This window comes from Coenobita brevimanus, chromosome 48 (genome assembly GCF_032717465.1).
Source record: "Coenobita brevimanus isolate Jiangsu-jjx chromosome 48, ASM3271746v2, whole genome shotgun sequence".
Lineage (NCBI taxonomy): Eukaryota > Metazoa > Arthropoda > Malacostraca > Decapoda > Coenobitidae > Coenobita > Coenobita brevimanus.
This window is the reverse complement of record NC_137001.1, coordinates 13554022-13568965: the sequence shown is the minus strand read 5'-3', so window position 1 is coordinate 13568965 and position 14944 is coordinate 13554022. Positions and strand designations below refer to the sequence as shown.

At 40.7% G+C, this 14944-nt stretch overlaps 1 pseudogene; it reads right to left on the bottom strand.

Moving 5' to 3' along the window:
- LOC145399295 (uncharacterized) overlaps positions 1-14944 on the bottom strand; it is a 33344-nt pseudogene that overhangs the window by 6403 nt on the left and 11997 nt on the right.

Here is a 14944-nt window from a genome sequence, read left to right as displayed (position 1 = left end):
AGTCGCTTCCAGTAATATAATACATATATATATATATATATATATATACAAAGAGAGAGAGAGAGAGAGAGAAGCAGGTGGGATGGTGGTGAACTGGGAGACAAAGTGATAATCCTAAAATTGGTGGTCAAAATTACAATGTCGCACTTGGGGAATTTCCACATTCTCTCACACCCTGAACAGAATTCTTGCTGCGAGAGTACTATAACACTCATGGCACAGTTCACGTACATTATATAATAAGCATGTTATTACTAAAGGTCACATCAACGTACATTACCTGTGCAATTACCTCTGGCGCTCGTAGTCGTCGATACCTTGCTCAGCTTACCTTCCTCTGAACTATCGCTAATCAAGGATACACACGTACACTAACACTCGCTGCACACTTCACGTACATTATATAATAAGCATACGTTATTACTACAAGTCACATCAACGTACAGTACCTGCGCAATTACATCACGTGTTTGTAGCCGTCCATACCTTCCCCTTCACACCTGACGCTAAACTATTGCTAACCCTAACTTTTATGCATTCACGAGCACATACGGCACATTTCACGTGCATTTCACATGATGTCAGACACAAATACATTACTAAAACAATGCATCAACCACAACCTCAGCAAATATTCCGCTCGTGACTGCATTATACCGTCATTTTATCCCTGAGAGTATGAGGCAACGCTATTTTTGGCACACACCACACTCGTTCACGGAAACTCGTAGCATGTTTTATGTACATTTCATATAATTCCATACGCATTTACAGCATGTTTTACGTATATTTCATACAATTTCATACGCAGTTACACGATCAGAATCACAATAATTCAAGCCATAAAACACCGCTACAATTCTCCCCTCCCGACTTCTGGGTTGCCCTTACGCCGTCCGTAACACTTGCTGGCTCCATAATTTCACCATGCCATCCACAGTAACTTTCACACAATATATATTTAGGCCTTGGCTTCATTTATTTACGTATTTCAACTCACGCCATACGGCCTATGGGGGGGCGGAGTGGCGAAACCCCGCTACACTGACCATGCGTCTGTCTCCAAGGGCCAACGATTCCTAACCGCCATTATTCCATTTCAACACATATATGTATGTTCCATCGACTATATCACGTCACTATATGTTCACATACAATGTATTATCACACTGAGTCAATAGGGGTCTTTGCTTCGGGCAAGAGGGGGAAAATAATGGAGGATTTAAAGGGAACCACGAGCTGTCACACCCACCGCCTGACTGCTTGACAATGACTGAGGTTGGAGGGAGCGGGTTGAGGTAGATGAAGCGCCACAGCATTGCCAATGACTTACCTCGAGAGAGCATTGGCGGCGCTATGACGCATCCAAAAATCACACACATCGGCCTATAACTTTTTTTCTGACGATTATTTTTGTGCATAAACCACGCGGTTCGCGTGACTGTGCCTTTTCACAATGCAGGCCACGTCACGCGAATCGCGCACAATAAGTTTCAGTAAGTTTTCTGGCTCACGATTTTTCACTACGAAGCAGCCCGGACGGGGAGCGCGCGCGCGGCAAATTTGAGCAAATTTGAGCGAATGAAACACATTCTTGCCTTATTTTCGCCACCAAAAAATCCATGTATTCCCCTGAAACCTTCCTCAAGGTAGGCATCGATGTTTGTTCTATCTGAGAAACAGGACCAAAACACAGGAAAACACCAGGAAATAAAGTTATTAGCTCTGGAAGCATGGTCGAGTAAACTGTTTTCACTTCCCAACATCGCCGTTTGAATGTTTTCCATCATACAGGAAAATGATCTTATAAGTTTTTATAGAGAATTTCATCAGCTTTCTAATGAAACAAATCCGGTTGAGATATGATGTATACTTTTCGAGAAAATGGCCAAAAACTGAAAGCCATTTTCGGAAAAAATTCACTGTCCTTTGATAGCTAAATTTTCCCAGACACCTTATGTTTTTATTACATAGTAATATGCCCAAATTCACCAGCTTTCCCCATCTCAAATATGAACCCCATACGCCTCATAGTTCTCGAGTAAATCGAAAGAAAGTACTAGGCACTCCGTCCGTGATTGACTTTCATGATGCGGCACGGCACACGCAATGTTCCCGCCTACGTAACAACGAATTCTTATAATAAATATTACATAGTTATGTATTGTACATACGTAGAATTTACTGCTCTTTATCATGGTTCAAACATGAAATCGATACGTCCAATAGTTTTCGAGTAATTGACCGACAAAGTGAGAGTATTACTACGAGTGTTAGTCAATGGTAACAGCCGCGAAGAGACACTCATTTCCACCGCCTTTCCTCGCACAAAACGTAAAATAATGCTTAAATTTTGGTATTGATCATACGTAGAATTTAGTGGTATAGATCATGGTTGTTACAGAAAATCGATAAGTCTAATAGTTTTCGTGTAATTGGCCGACAAAGTGAGGTTAGTACTCCGAGCGCTTGTCACTGATAACAAACGCAAGGAAAAAGAAAAAAACCCTCGCCTTTTACCCCCCAAAACGCTACCAAAGGCTTACATTCTGGTATTGATTATACGTGGAATTTAGTGGTATTGATGATGGTTGTAACAGAAAATCGATAAGTCTAATAGTTTTCGAGTAATTGGCCGACAAAGTGAGGTTATTACTCCGAGCGAATGTCACTGACAACAAATGCGAAGAAAAACATTTCCCTCGCCTTTTACCCCCCAAAACGCTACCAAAGGCTTACATTCTGGTATTGATTACACGTAGAATTTAGTGGTATTGATGATGGTTGTAACAGAAAATCGATAAGTTTTTGAGTAACTGGCCGACAAAATGATGTTATTACTCCGAGCGCTTGTCACACAACAACTGCTAGGAACAAAAACATTTCTCTCGCCTTTTACCCCCCAAAACGCTACCAAAGGCTTACATTCTGGTATTGATCTTACGTAGAATTTAGTGGTATTGATGATGGTTGTAACAGCAAATAGATAAGTCTAATAGTTTTTGAGTAATTGGCCGACAAAGTAAGATTACTCTTCCGATCGCTACCAACTTTTCTTTCCCACTATCTGTACAGACTGTTACATCTTCCATGGATGTTTTCCTATTGTTATAACCTACTACACATAAACATAACTCTTCTATAGTTACTGCTGTGGAGATTTACTTTCTTTCATATGTGTAATCTGTAGGAGAAAATGGTTATTTGTCTGAAAGTTGGAGAGGTAATGGTAATAGATTATTATATATATCAACAAAATCTGCAGAACTCACTTCCTCCAGGGGTGTTGATCCAGTTAGACCAGGGATTTGAAGATGAGGAGTTATGTAGTGTGTGTGTGAGTCAGCTTCTCCCTGAGAGTATGAGGCAACGCTATTTTTAGCACACACCACACTCGTTCATGGAAACTCGCAGCTTGTTTGACGTATATTTCATACAATTCCATACGCATTTACACTATCAGAATCACAATAATTCCAGCCCTAAAACACCGGTAATTCTCCCCTCCCGACTTCAGGTTTGCCCCTTCACAACACTCTGTTTCATGCCGTACGTAACGCTTGCTGGGTCCATAATTTCACCAAGCCATCCACAGTATGTTTCACACAATATATATTTATGCCTTGGCTTCATTTATATACATATTTCCACTCACACCATATGGCCTACGGGGGGGCGGAGTGGCGAAACCCCGCTACACTGACCATGCGTCTGGCTCCAAGGCCCAACGATTGCTAATGGCCAGAATTGCTTTTCAATACATATATGTATGTTCCATCGATAATATCACGTCACAATATGTTCACATACAATGTATTATCTCACTGAGTCAATAGGGCCTTTGCCTCGGGTGAGAGGGGGAGAATTATGGATGATTAAAAGGGAACCACGAGCTGTCAAACACCACCGCCTGACTGCTTGACAAACACTGGGGTTGGAGGGAGCGGGCTGAGGTAAATAAGGCAAAGCAGCGTTGCCAATGACTTACCTCGAGAGAGCTTTGGCGACCCTATGACGCGCCCAAAAATAACGCAAATCGGCCTGTAAGTTTTTTTCTGACGAATATTTTGGTGCTTAAACCACGCGATTCGAGTGACTGTGCCATATCGCAAAGGAGGCGACGTCACTCGAATCGAGTGAGTGTGTCTGGGAGGGTTAAAAACATAGGCCTATTTGTGAAACTGAACCAAAGAAAAAACGTTACATTATCTGATGGTTCTAGCTTGTGAAAGTGACCTAACTGATCAGTTGGATCTTCAAAAAAACTGCAAATTGGTGGAAACTCATGAAAAGAATAAAATTCTAAAACCCATTATTATTACACACTCTCTATATACAGGTTGTTACTGCTGAATCCTTATTAATCCATTATCCACATTCACTTCAAGTTGACTCAACATTCGTTTTTCACCTTTTTCCTTATTTGACTTACCAAGTGTGATTTGTGTATGTGTATGTTATTCTTTTTTTAAGTAGTCAGTTTAAGCATCTTGTATCTCTCACTGTATGACTGAAAATCAGTGAACAGTAGTGCAATTTTGAATTAAGTTGTGTCTATATGCACCAGAAATCCAGAATGAAAGTTTGTTTAAATTTGTCACCAGTAAATAAATTACTTTCCAGGAAATACTGTAAGTCTGTTACAATAAATATTACTTTCTCATAAATTTGGTTTGTTTCCATCTGTTTAGTTGGTCAAACCGTAACGCCAAACGGATCAAATTGGTCAAAATTGTCCTTACCCTCCCCCCAATCAGATACTCCTCGGGCCATCCCTGTCTCTCTCTCTCTCCCTCTACACACACACACACACACACACACACACACACACACACACACACACGCACTGCTCGCTGGTGCAGTGGTAACGCTCTCACTTGCCAACTGGTTGACGGGAGTTCGCGCCTCGCTCAGGTTGCGAAAAAGTTTCACTGACGAAGTGGGTGGTTACTGTCCCCCTTGAGCAAGGGGACGGGTGTGTGCATGTGTGAAGGTCACAGCCTTGCCCTTAGATCGGACTATATGAGCTCTCAGCTCCCTTCCGGGAGGGTAAAAGCTGATGATCATGACCATCAAGTGATCCTGACCGACCCGGTGAATTACACACACACACCACTGTTCCTCTGAATTCTCTGCTTGTATCTCTCCCCCATTACGACTGAAACGAGGCACTAGCCTTGCCCCATCCTTCCACCTGCTCTGTGATGCATCTGTTAACTATTAATCTGCCTTTCTTGTATACGACTAGTTAATTGTTGAAATGTCTTAGGATGTCTCTTTGCAGTGCATAGTGCCACATTATTTCGAACGCTGTGCGTCCAGGCATCTCAATGAAATGGATATTTGTGTTTAAGTTTCTTTGAATGGAACTGACAGGGTTTGATTAATGATGGTCACATACAAATCAGTCCTAGTCATTCTAAGAACGAGACTTCAATTCTCATCTCTTGATGTAGCTGTTGTTGTTGTTGTTGTGTAACCCTGGTCTGTCTGGCCAAGCAGAGCCTTGAACCACGGTCAAGCAATCGCCTCTGCAGGGCTGTCCCGTGCAGTTATGCGGCAAATCTAGGATATCCGGCATTGAGCTGCATTTAGTCTCGCTACGCCACTATCTTTATAGGCAGCAGTTTGTTTAATACAACTGTTGCCCTTGTAACAATATTTTCATATCATACAATATATTTCAGCACAAGTATACATACTCGTAATGTTTTCCCAAACTAGACTTTCGGCGTTGATTTTTATTAGTGCCATATTTACTAATAGCGAATACTTTCATGTTAGAAAGGACGGGAGCCCCTCAAAGAACCACCCAGGCTGGAGTTGCTTCTATTGTCGCAGCAGCAGGGGCAACACGTCTTACGATCGCGGTGGCCATAAGGGACAGTCTCCAGTCAGAGGTGTCCGCGCTGACTGTCAGGCCAAGGCTGGATGACGCTGGTATACACTATAGAATTCCAGCAATGATGGAAAGCCTGATACAACAACACAGAGAGGGGAGGTTAGCCTTTGCTCAATGCTACTTTTAGAAGAATTTAGACTTTTGGTCACGAGTCATCATCATGGATGAGAAGTGTTTCTCCTCCACCTCGCATGGTAGGGTTCACTGCTGTAGAAGAAACAACACCAGGTATATGATATTACCATTTTTATTACTGATAAAATTCCATACTGTTATTTCCCCCCCCCCTCAAGGCTTCGTCTTCGTTGCAGTCATCTGTTTTCTGTTCACCTCGCTGTTACAATAATTAACCGATATTCAGACTTTCACCTATGGAATAGGTCAATAATGAAGCTGTCTTCCGCAGTCTGCATACCCCTCTGTCCTTGATTTCCAGTCTTTTAAAGGCAATATGACCAGGCATCTAAAATAATCATGATCCCTTGTTTTGGTCTTATTCTGTTCATATTGTCCTGGAAAAAGATATGATTCCCTCTACTCTTTGCCTCTATTTTCTTTGTATAAAGACATTAGTGCCGAGAAAAACTGTGATCAGTTCTAAATAATATAAGGTTAGGGGGGCATGTCATCAACTAGTATTCTGTCTAATGGCTGCAACAATACAAAAAAAAAAAAGAAAATATATATTTCGCATGCAGATGCGAGAGGGTCGACATTTGTGAGGAGGCACGATCGGGTCACGTTACCTGTAACATCTAGGGATACCTGACTCTACATGGCCTGGGTGACATGTTCAGCATCGAGGGGCGTTTTACTGCTGACCAGTGAGTCCATATCCTGGAGGAACGTTCTCTGCCATCTTTACGTGCAAAGGGTTTCCCGTTCCAAGATGGACCTATAATTTCCATGCATGACCGGTGCACCATCCACATTGCACGAGTAGTACGGCAGTGGTTTCAGAGACAAGACATACTTCATCTGTCAGACTGGCCCGCCAAAGGGGCCAATCTAAATGTAACAGACATGTTTGGGCTGACATGATTAATACCTGGCAGCCAGGAGACGAGAGGACAAGAAATGATCTCCTCGACCACGTAAACGCCCAGCAGGAACTTTGCCGGTGCAAACACGACTTCATCCGTGGCCTTGTAAGCTCCATGCCTGACAGGTTGCAAGCAGTGATTGAGAAAGAGGGAGGCTGGACCCGATATTGATGTGAAAAGTTAGGCAACAGTTATCATTATATTAAGGATATGTATGCATATTAGAGAGAGAGAGAGAGAGAGAGAGAGAGAGAGAGAGATACACAGATAGATAGATACTGTAGATAGATAGATAAATAGATATAATAGATACAATAGATAGATATAACAGATACAATAGACAGATATATTATAGATAGATAGATAGATATAATAAAGATATATATATGATATATATAATTAGATATGGTATAGAGACAGATGTAATATAGATAGGTATAGATATCATACAGATAATATATATATATATATATATATATATATATATATATATATATATATATATATATATATATATATATATATATTGTTGACAAAAAAATCGAAATAAAAATAAAATTGTCTATTTTTTGTCTGAAAACTTCCGTATAATTATGCTTATATATTATCCTCCTCCTATTAGATGCAAGATTACTTACACGTAATAAATATAATGTGTTCCTTGGCCTTCCCACACAAACAGGACGGATGAAGTAAACTATTGCAATGTCTTTTCCTCCACAATTATGCGATTTGTTAATGCGTCGGTGGTGGTGGACGGTGGTCGCGGCGGCGGCGGTGATGGTGGATTGTGGGTGTTGGTGGGTGGCGGCGGTGGTGGTGGGCGGTGGCGGCGGCGGCGTTGGTGGTGGTGGGTGGTTGTGGTGGGTGGCAAGTGGCGGAGACTGTGGTGGTGGTGGCTGTTGTTGTTATTGTTGTTGTTCTTATGAGTTTGTGTTTGTCTGTGTGTTTGTGTGTGTGTTTGTTTGTGCGTGTATTTGTGTTTGTGTGTGTGTTTGTGTGTGCATGTGTGTGTTTTGTGTGTGTGTGTGTGTGTGTGTGTGTGTGTGTGTGTGTGTGTGTGTGTGTGTGTGTGTTTCAGTGGGAGAATAGTCAGCTCACAAATCACTTATTGATTCATATCAGAGTTCTTCATTTCCCTCTATTTGTGTATTGTAACTTATTACTTGTATACATATTTTCATCACAACCGCAAAATGTCCACATATTTCCTTCATTAATATGTAATAATACTTGCCAATATCTGTATAAATATCCGTTTCATCTCAAATTTCGCATTCGTCGTGTGACTGATACTGTTCCGGTATTTGCTGCTCTGTCTGGGGTGGCGAGAGGTTCGGGGTATTAACATGTCGTCCAGGAAGAGCGGACCGAGGCTTGTACCTTCCACTTTGGGTGTAGTACGAACTTCTGAACGGAGCTGTACATCAACAGTCAGGGCTGGTAACATTGGTAGGAACAAGTGGTGTTGCAGCAGCAGATTGGAATCACAGTGCTAGTATGGCAAAGTTGCTATGCACCAGCAATATTTCCTGTTTTGTCACCTACTGTTGTCATGAATTACCGGTATGTTGTGAAAGGTGATTAAAATGGCAAGACCATAATTCTAAGTTTCGTTAATGTAGTTTCAGAGGAAATTTTAATGTTCTGAACACAAGTGTGTCACTGCTCCTCTATACAGACCCAACACCACTTTTTCATAACACATATTGTCTTTTTAATAACAGAACAGAGGAAGGAAAACAAATGAATAAAAAAAAAAAATCCATACGCAAGATTACTGGTGTCCTCTGTTCATAAAATATCTGTAACAGTCAGACTTGAATAGCTGTAGGTTTAAGTTTGGAGGGAAACAACTCTGGGGAAGCAAGTTCGAAAGAGTTGCAGTTCGGGTAATGAAAGAATTATGATAGGCAGAAGTTCTGTAATATGGCTGAGTGACATTCCAGCCATGAGCGCTACCAGATGCCCGTGTAGAACGAGGGAAGGCATGGAGAGGTGGCACCATGGGCGCAACTTCGTCTGAGCATTTGCCATAAAAATATTTGTAAAATAATGCAAGGGAGGCAATATTCCTTCTTACTTGTAAGGGAGGTAGTTATTTATAATGGCAGGGTTGTTAATAATTCTAACACTTTGTTCTGAATTTTGTCTAGTTGTTTTGATTCAACCTCTCCACATCAATTCCAAAAGGGTGAGCAATATTCAGGCTGAGAGCGCACATGGCTCTTATAAATAATAGCTAACTGCTCATCAGTATAGAAGTTATGGACTCTGTGCAATAATCCAAGTTTCTCTGAGGCGTTAACAAGTGATCGAACATCAGAGGTCCAGCTGAGGGCATTGTTAAGTGACATGCCAAGAATTTTGTTGTTTTGTCTCCATTTACTGATTGTAGATAGGTCTGGATTTAAGGGAATGGCTGTACTGAGTTGAGAAGTAGAGATATTATACTTTGTAAATGGGTGTCTGGGTGTGAATTAACTATGTAGTGTTGAGTCATCTGCATATGAGTGGATGGGATTGTGGGTGACAGATAAGGGATCATTAATATGAACCAGAAACAGGGTCGGCGCCAGAACTCATCCTTGCGGCACGCCGGCGTTAATTGAGTGGAAATTGGAATATACATAATCTACTTTTACCCTTATTTTCCTGTCACTAAGATATGAGGAAATCAAAGGATAAAAAGATGTTAATCCATAGGAAGGGAGTTTGGACAGCAGGGAACGGTGCCATACTCTGTTGAAAGGTTTAGAAATATCAAGGACTACTGCATGAGTTTCTCCATGTAGGTCAGTTGAATGATGGATAGTATGAGTTAGGGGATTGAGTATGTCAATGGTGGATCTTTCGTGGTGAAGATCATATTGTCTATCACTAATTAAGTTGTTGGATTCAAGATGTTTAACAATGTGCTTATTAATTAAAGTTTCAAATACCTTACCAAGAGACGATGTGACAGCTATTGGTCTGTAATGAGATGGGTCAGAGGAACTTCCTTTCTTCGGAATTGGGTGGATATTCAAGTTTAGAATCTGAAAAATGAAATATACCATAGTTTATCAGATACACATACTGTCAAAGCAGAGGGAGAGTGACCATGTGCAGTTTGCCACAAGAGTGTGGGAAGTAACTTCATCTTGTACAGTATTTGTGGTAAGTGAGTGCATAATGCTGATTCCATGTGTGCAGTGAGTCTGGGAGAGCATATAGAGATAGTCAGGTGTGAAAGGATTGATCCTGCTGGTGAGTTTCTTAAGTGTGTTGAAGTTTTGTTATTTAGGGGACATGTTATTTGGTGGAGGTGGGGCTGGAGCTAGCTTTGTGGTTAGAGTAAGGAGTGGTTGGAAGAAGTTCAAGGAGCTGTTGCCTCTCCTGACATTGAGAGGGTTCTCCCTCTGTGCTAAGGGGTCTTTGTATGTGGCATGTGTTTGGATTGTAATGTTGTATGGTAGTGAGACCTGGACAGTAAAGAATGAGGATATTTGTAGGCTCAAATGTACAGAAATGACAGTGATTATGCGGATGCGTATTGCATCCTTGAATGTGATGCCTGAGGGGGCTAGGTTTACGACTGAAGAGTTGAGAGGAAGGATGGGACTGGAGCGTATTGGTGCTGTGAGGGGCAGATTGACATGGTTTGGGCATATGGAGAGGATGGAGGATGACAACTGGATGCAGAAAATGAGAAGTGTGAACATCAAGGGTAGAGTTGCAAATGGCTGACCGAAAAAGACCTGGGATGAAGTCATGCAGTGTGACCTCAAGGATAAGGGACTGAATGTGGAGGCTGCCAGAGATCGAGCCGCGTGGAAAGCCACCATTAGGTGACAAAGGCAGATGCATGCAAGCATGCTGAAGCCTTTATCAATGATACAACATGAAAATATTTCACACAAATGCAATCAACTTTCAAATTTCAATGGTGCATCCACAAAAAGAGGAGGCATACCACCTTAATGAAATCTCAACATGGTCTGGAAGTATGCTCTTATATTATGTATATTCTGTTAAAGCTCACAGATTAAATAAGTGGTTAAATTCCATACCAAGAACAATGACTTAAAAATTAGGATACTCTATTACAACAACTCTTAGTCAGTTCTTGCATACTTCACAAGACTAATTTCAATACTTAAAAGTTGGTGAAGCCTTGGAAGCTTTAACCCATGATGTAACCAGCAGTAGAGGGAGACAGACTGAAAAAGGCAGATCTGGTGGATTCATTGGTTTCATTTTTGAAGGCTCCAACATGCTTGCATGTATTGGCTCGGTCACCTAATGGCGGCTCTCCTTGCTGCTCGCTCTCTGGCAGCTTCCCTATTTAGTTCCGTATCCCTGAAGTCACACCCAGTGACCTCATCCCAGGTCTTTTTCAGTCTACCTCTTGCTTCCCTACCCCCAACATTAACACTTCTCACTTTCTGTACCCAATTATCATTCCCCATCCTCTCCATATACCTAAACAGTCTCAGTCTACCCCTTCTCATCACAACACCGATACACACCGGTCCCATCCTACCTCTCAACTCTTCCATCGTAAATCTAGTTCCCCAAGCCTTGCACTCAGGGACGCACGGCACATCTACCTAATCACTGTCATTTCTGTACGTTTGGCCTGCGAATATCCTCTTCCTTTACTGCCTAAGTCTAACTACCATACACCATTACACTATTATCACATGCTGCATACAAAGATCCCTTAGCATGGAGGGACAGCCCTCGCAATGCCAGGAGAGGCAACAGCTCCCTGAACTTTTTCCAACCACTCCTCATTCTAGCCACAGAGCCAGCTTCATTACATGGCTATATTCATTACAAGGGTATATTATAATACAGTATTTGCATATATCAATATTTCACACAAGCTTACCCCAAGTAAATCAGATTTAATTCCATGCCATGACAATCTTTCGTGGTAACTTGTTTTAAAATATGTACAAATATTACACTGAAACTACACCAATGTTGGCAAGACTCTGCTTACATTATTATGTAGTATATTTGTAGATAATTATGGAGTTGTTACTTTCATAGTTTCAGGAATAGAGTGTCTGTAAAAGCTTAACTGGACTCTAAACTGTTGAACTGATGCCTCCAGGTCCTCTGAGCCCAAAGGCTGTAGATAAGCAGTTGTCGTTTCTCAGCTGCGGGAGACTCCATCAATGGCTGTGGAGGACCCGCTGTGCTTCACATAAGATGGACTATGTCTATGAGGATGACCATGTGACCACCATGACCATGTTGCCCCAAACCAAGAGTCATCACAATGACAGCCAACCCTAACTTATGCTGCCTTACCACCACCACACACAAATCAATCCAGTGTTCTCCAACATGAACAGTAAAGAAACAACCATCTTCCCAGTTCTGTCAGAAGAAAATGTACAACTGGTTAAATACAGTGTAAAACCCTATCTCTACCAGTGCATGTTTCAGATGGTTTGATTTTTCCGCAATGAGTTCATCACACATTGAGAAGATACCACGTAAATGAAAAGCCTCTTGTAATGATCTGTTTTAAAGGTAGGAACATTGCAGTGATGCTGTTTATATGCAACAGTGAAGCCTTCAAATATTATAATGATGATGCTTGGTATATAACTTCCTTTAGAATAATTACGGAGTGCACTACCATTACTTTTATATTTATAAGTTCAGTATAGCATGTAATGAATGTTGTGCTGGTTACGATTATTTTTTTCCATAGCCTATTTTAGACAAATCAGTAAATAATTTTATATAATGGCATCTTAATAGCAGGAAGAGGAGAAAATTTGCTCTCATACAGATATTCACTTAATGAAAGTCCGTCAGGATTCATCCGAACGAAGGTACAACAAGCAACCCGAAAGTTGGATTAATGAGTAAACACTGAACTGATACTGAATATAATTACAGCATTTTCCGTGTGAATTACCTTAGTATACTGTAAATAAACAATGTTAATAGTGGCACAGTATTTGGAAGTTTTAATAACCTAGGACGTGTACAGGGAAGGCTCAAATGCGATTCAATCTTTTCCTCTTTGCCAAGTTAATTCCAAAGTTTGTGGGGCAGGGTCTTGAACTATTCAAAAAAAAAAATCTGGTCTATGAAAGAGAGAGAGAGAGAGAGAGAGAGAGAGAGAGAGAGAGAGAATGGGTATTTCTGTTGTTACAGGTCCTAATGAATGTTTTTTATTGGGAATAGCTGGGCGATACATGTCAGTGTGCAAGTTAGAGCTTGTAGCACCATAGACCTTAAAACACCATCAGCTTGTAGCACCATAGACCTTATAGCACCATCAGCTTGTTGCACCATAGACCTTATAACACCATCAGCTTGTAGCACCATAGACCTTATAACACCATCAGCTTGTAGCACCATAGACCTTATAACACCATCAGCTTGTAGCACCATAGACCTTATAACACCATCAGCTTGTAGCACCATAGACCTTATAACACCATCAGCTTGTTGCACCATAGACCTTATAACACCATCAGCTTGTAGCACCATAGAGCTTTTAGCATCACATAAGTTAAATCTATGAGAGATGAATGTGCACAAGTTGGGGAATGACTGTACTGCTTCACTCTCTTTGTTTATGTCCATACCATCCCAATACTGTATATTTCTTTTTAGCCATTCACGTTATTTCACACCTCTCTCCCGTCACCCTCTCCTCCATTCTAAAATGCTTATGAATTTCTCCATTCTTTACACCATCCATCCTACTGATGCCTGCAGCTGTTCTGAGAATTGTACCGTACAAATTTCTTTGTCACTCAGTGCCAAGTTTCACTCCTGTGTAAGTGTTAGCAGTAATACATGTTGCATTTTCTTTTGAACACATTTTCTGAATATGAGATGTCACTTTCTAATGAAAAACATATATACAACATCAGTTGACATCATCACTTGAAATCTCTGATATTTTCACAGGGATACATTCAATAGCTTTCATCCTCATGTACCATTCAAATTTAAAAATGTCTTAATACTAGTACTTTTTAATCTCTCATAAAATGAATGACAGGTGGCCCTGAAAAACGTGATAAAAGATTTATACATGGACTTCTGGTACAGTATGTAACTTGCTTATATGTCAATATTGTTTGCAGTGAGGTAGGTGTGCTTGGAAAAAACACTTAAAACATGGAAAAAACGCTGTTAAAACATGGTAAAAACATATTAAAACATGGTAAAAACACTATTTAATCTGAAAGAATATCTCCGCAGGTACACACAACATATTACTTGTTATACAGTGGTCTCCAAAGTTCACATATCAGCTTGAGCATATTATACATACAGTAGACCCTCTCTACAGTACACTGGATCAACTGGGGACAAACCCAATCTGATAAAGCTGATAATTCAGTAAGTCTGATGGTCCCCCCCTGAAGTGGGATTTCAGGCACACAATGGAAAATAATTGAATGAAGTAGCATATTTCAGTACTAAAAATGAAAACTATACCCATTCTACACTTACGCAACCCATACTTTCACACCCTTGTCATAGCACTTCATGACTAGCCTATGCGGGTTGAAAATACCACTGCCAGCATTGGTAACTGCATTCTGAGTCACTCCAGACAGGGGAAACAATCTGGCAAGCCTGCATCATGCGCCTCATGTAATGTTCAGCACGCGTTAACGGCAAAAAAAAAAAAAAAAAAAAAAGTGTCTGGTGGGTGCAGAGTTGTCCAGCAGGTCCACATGGTTTTCCCTCAGATTCTTAGTTTGAAATAATAAATCCCCAAAGATTCGTACTACGAAACAATAAATCCCAAAGATTTTTACATTGAAATAATAAATCCACAAAAGATTCTTAATTTGAAAAAAATGCCCCAAAGATTCTTTGAAATAATAAATCCCACAGAGACTCCTACCTTGAAATAATAAAGCTCCTAGAGATCCTTACTTTGAAATAATAAATCCCGGAAGATTCTTAATTTGAAATAATAAATCCCCCAAAGACTCCTACTTGGAGATAATAAATCCCTTAT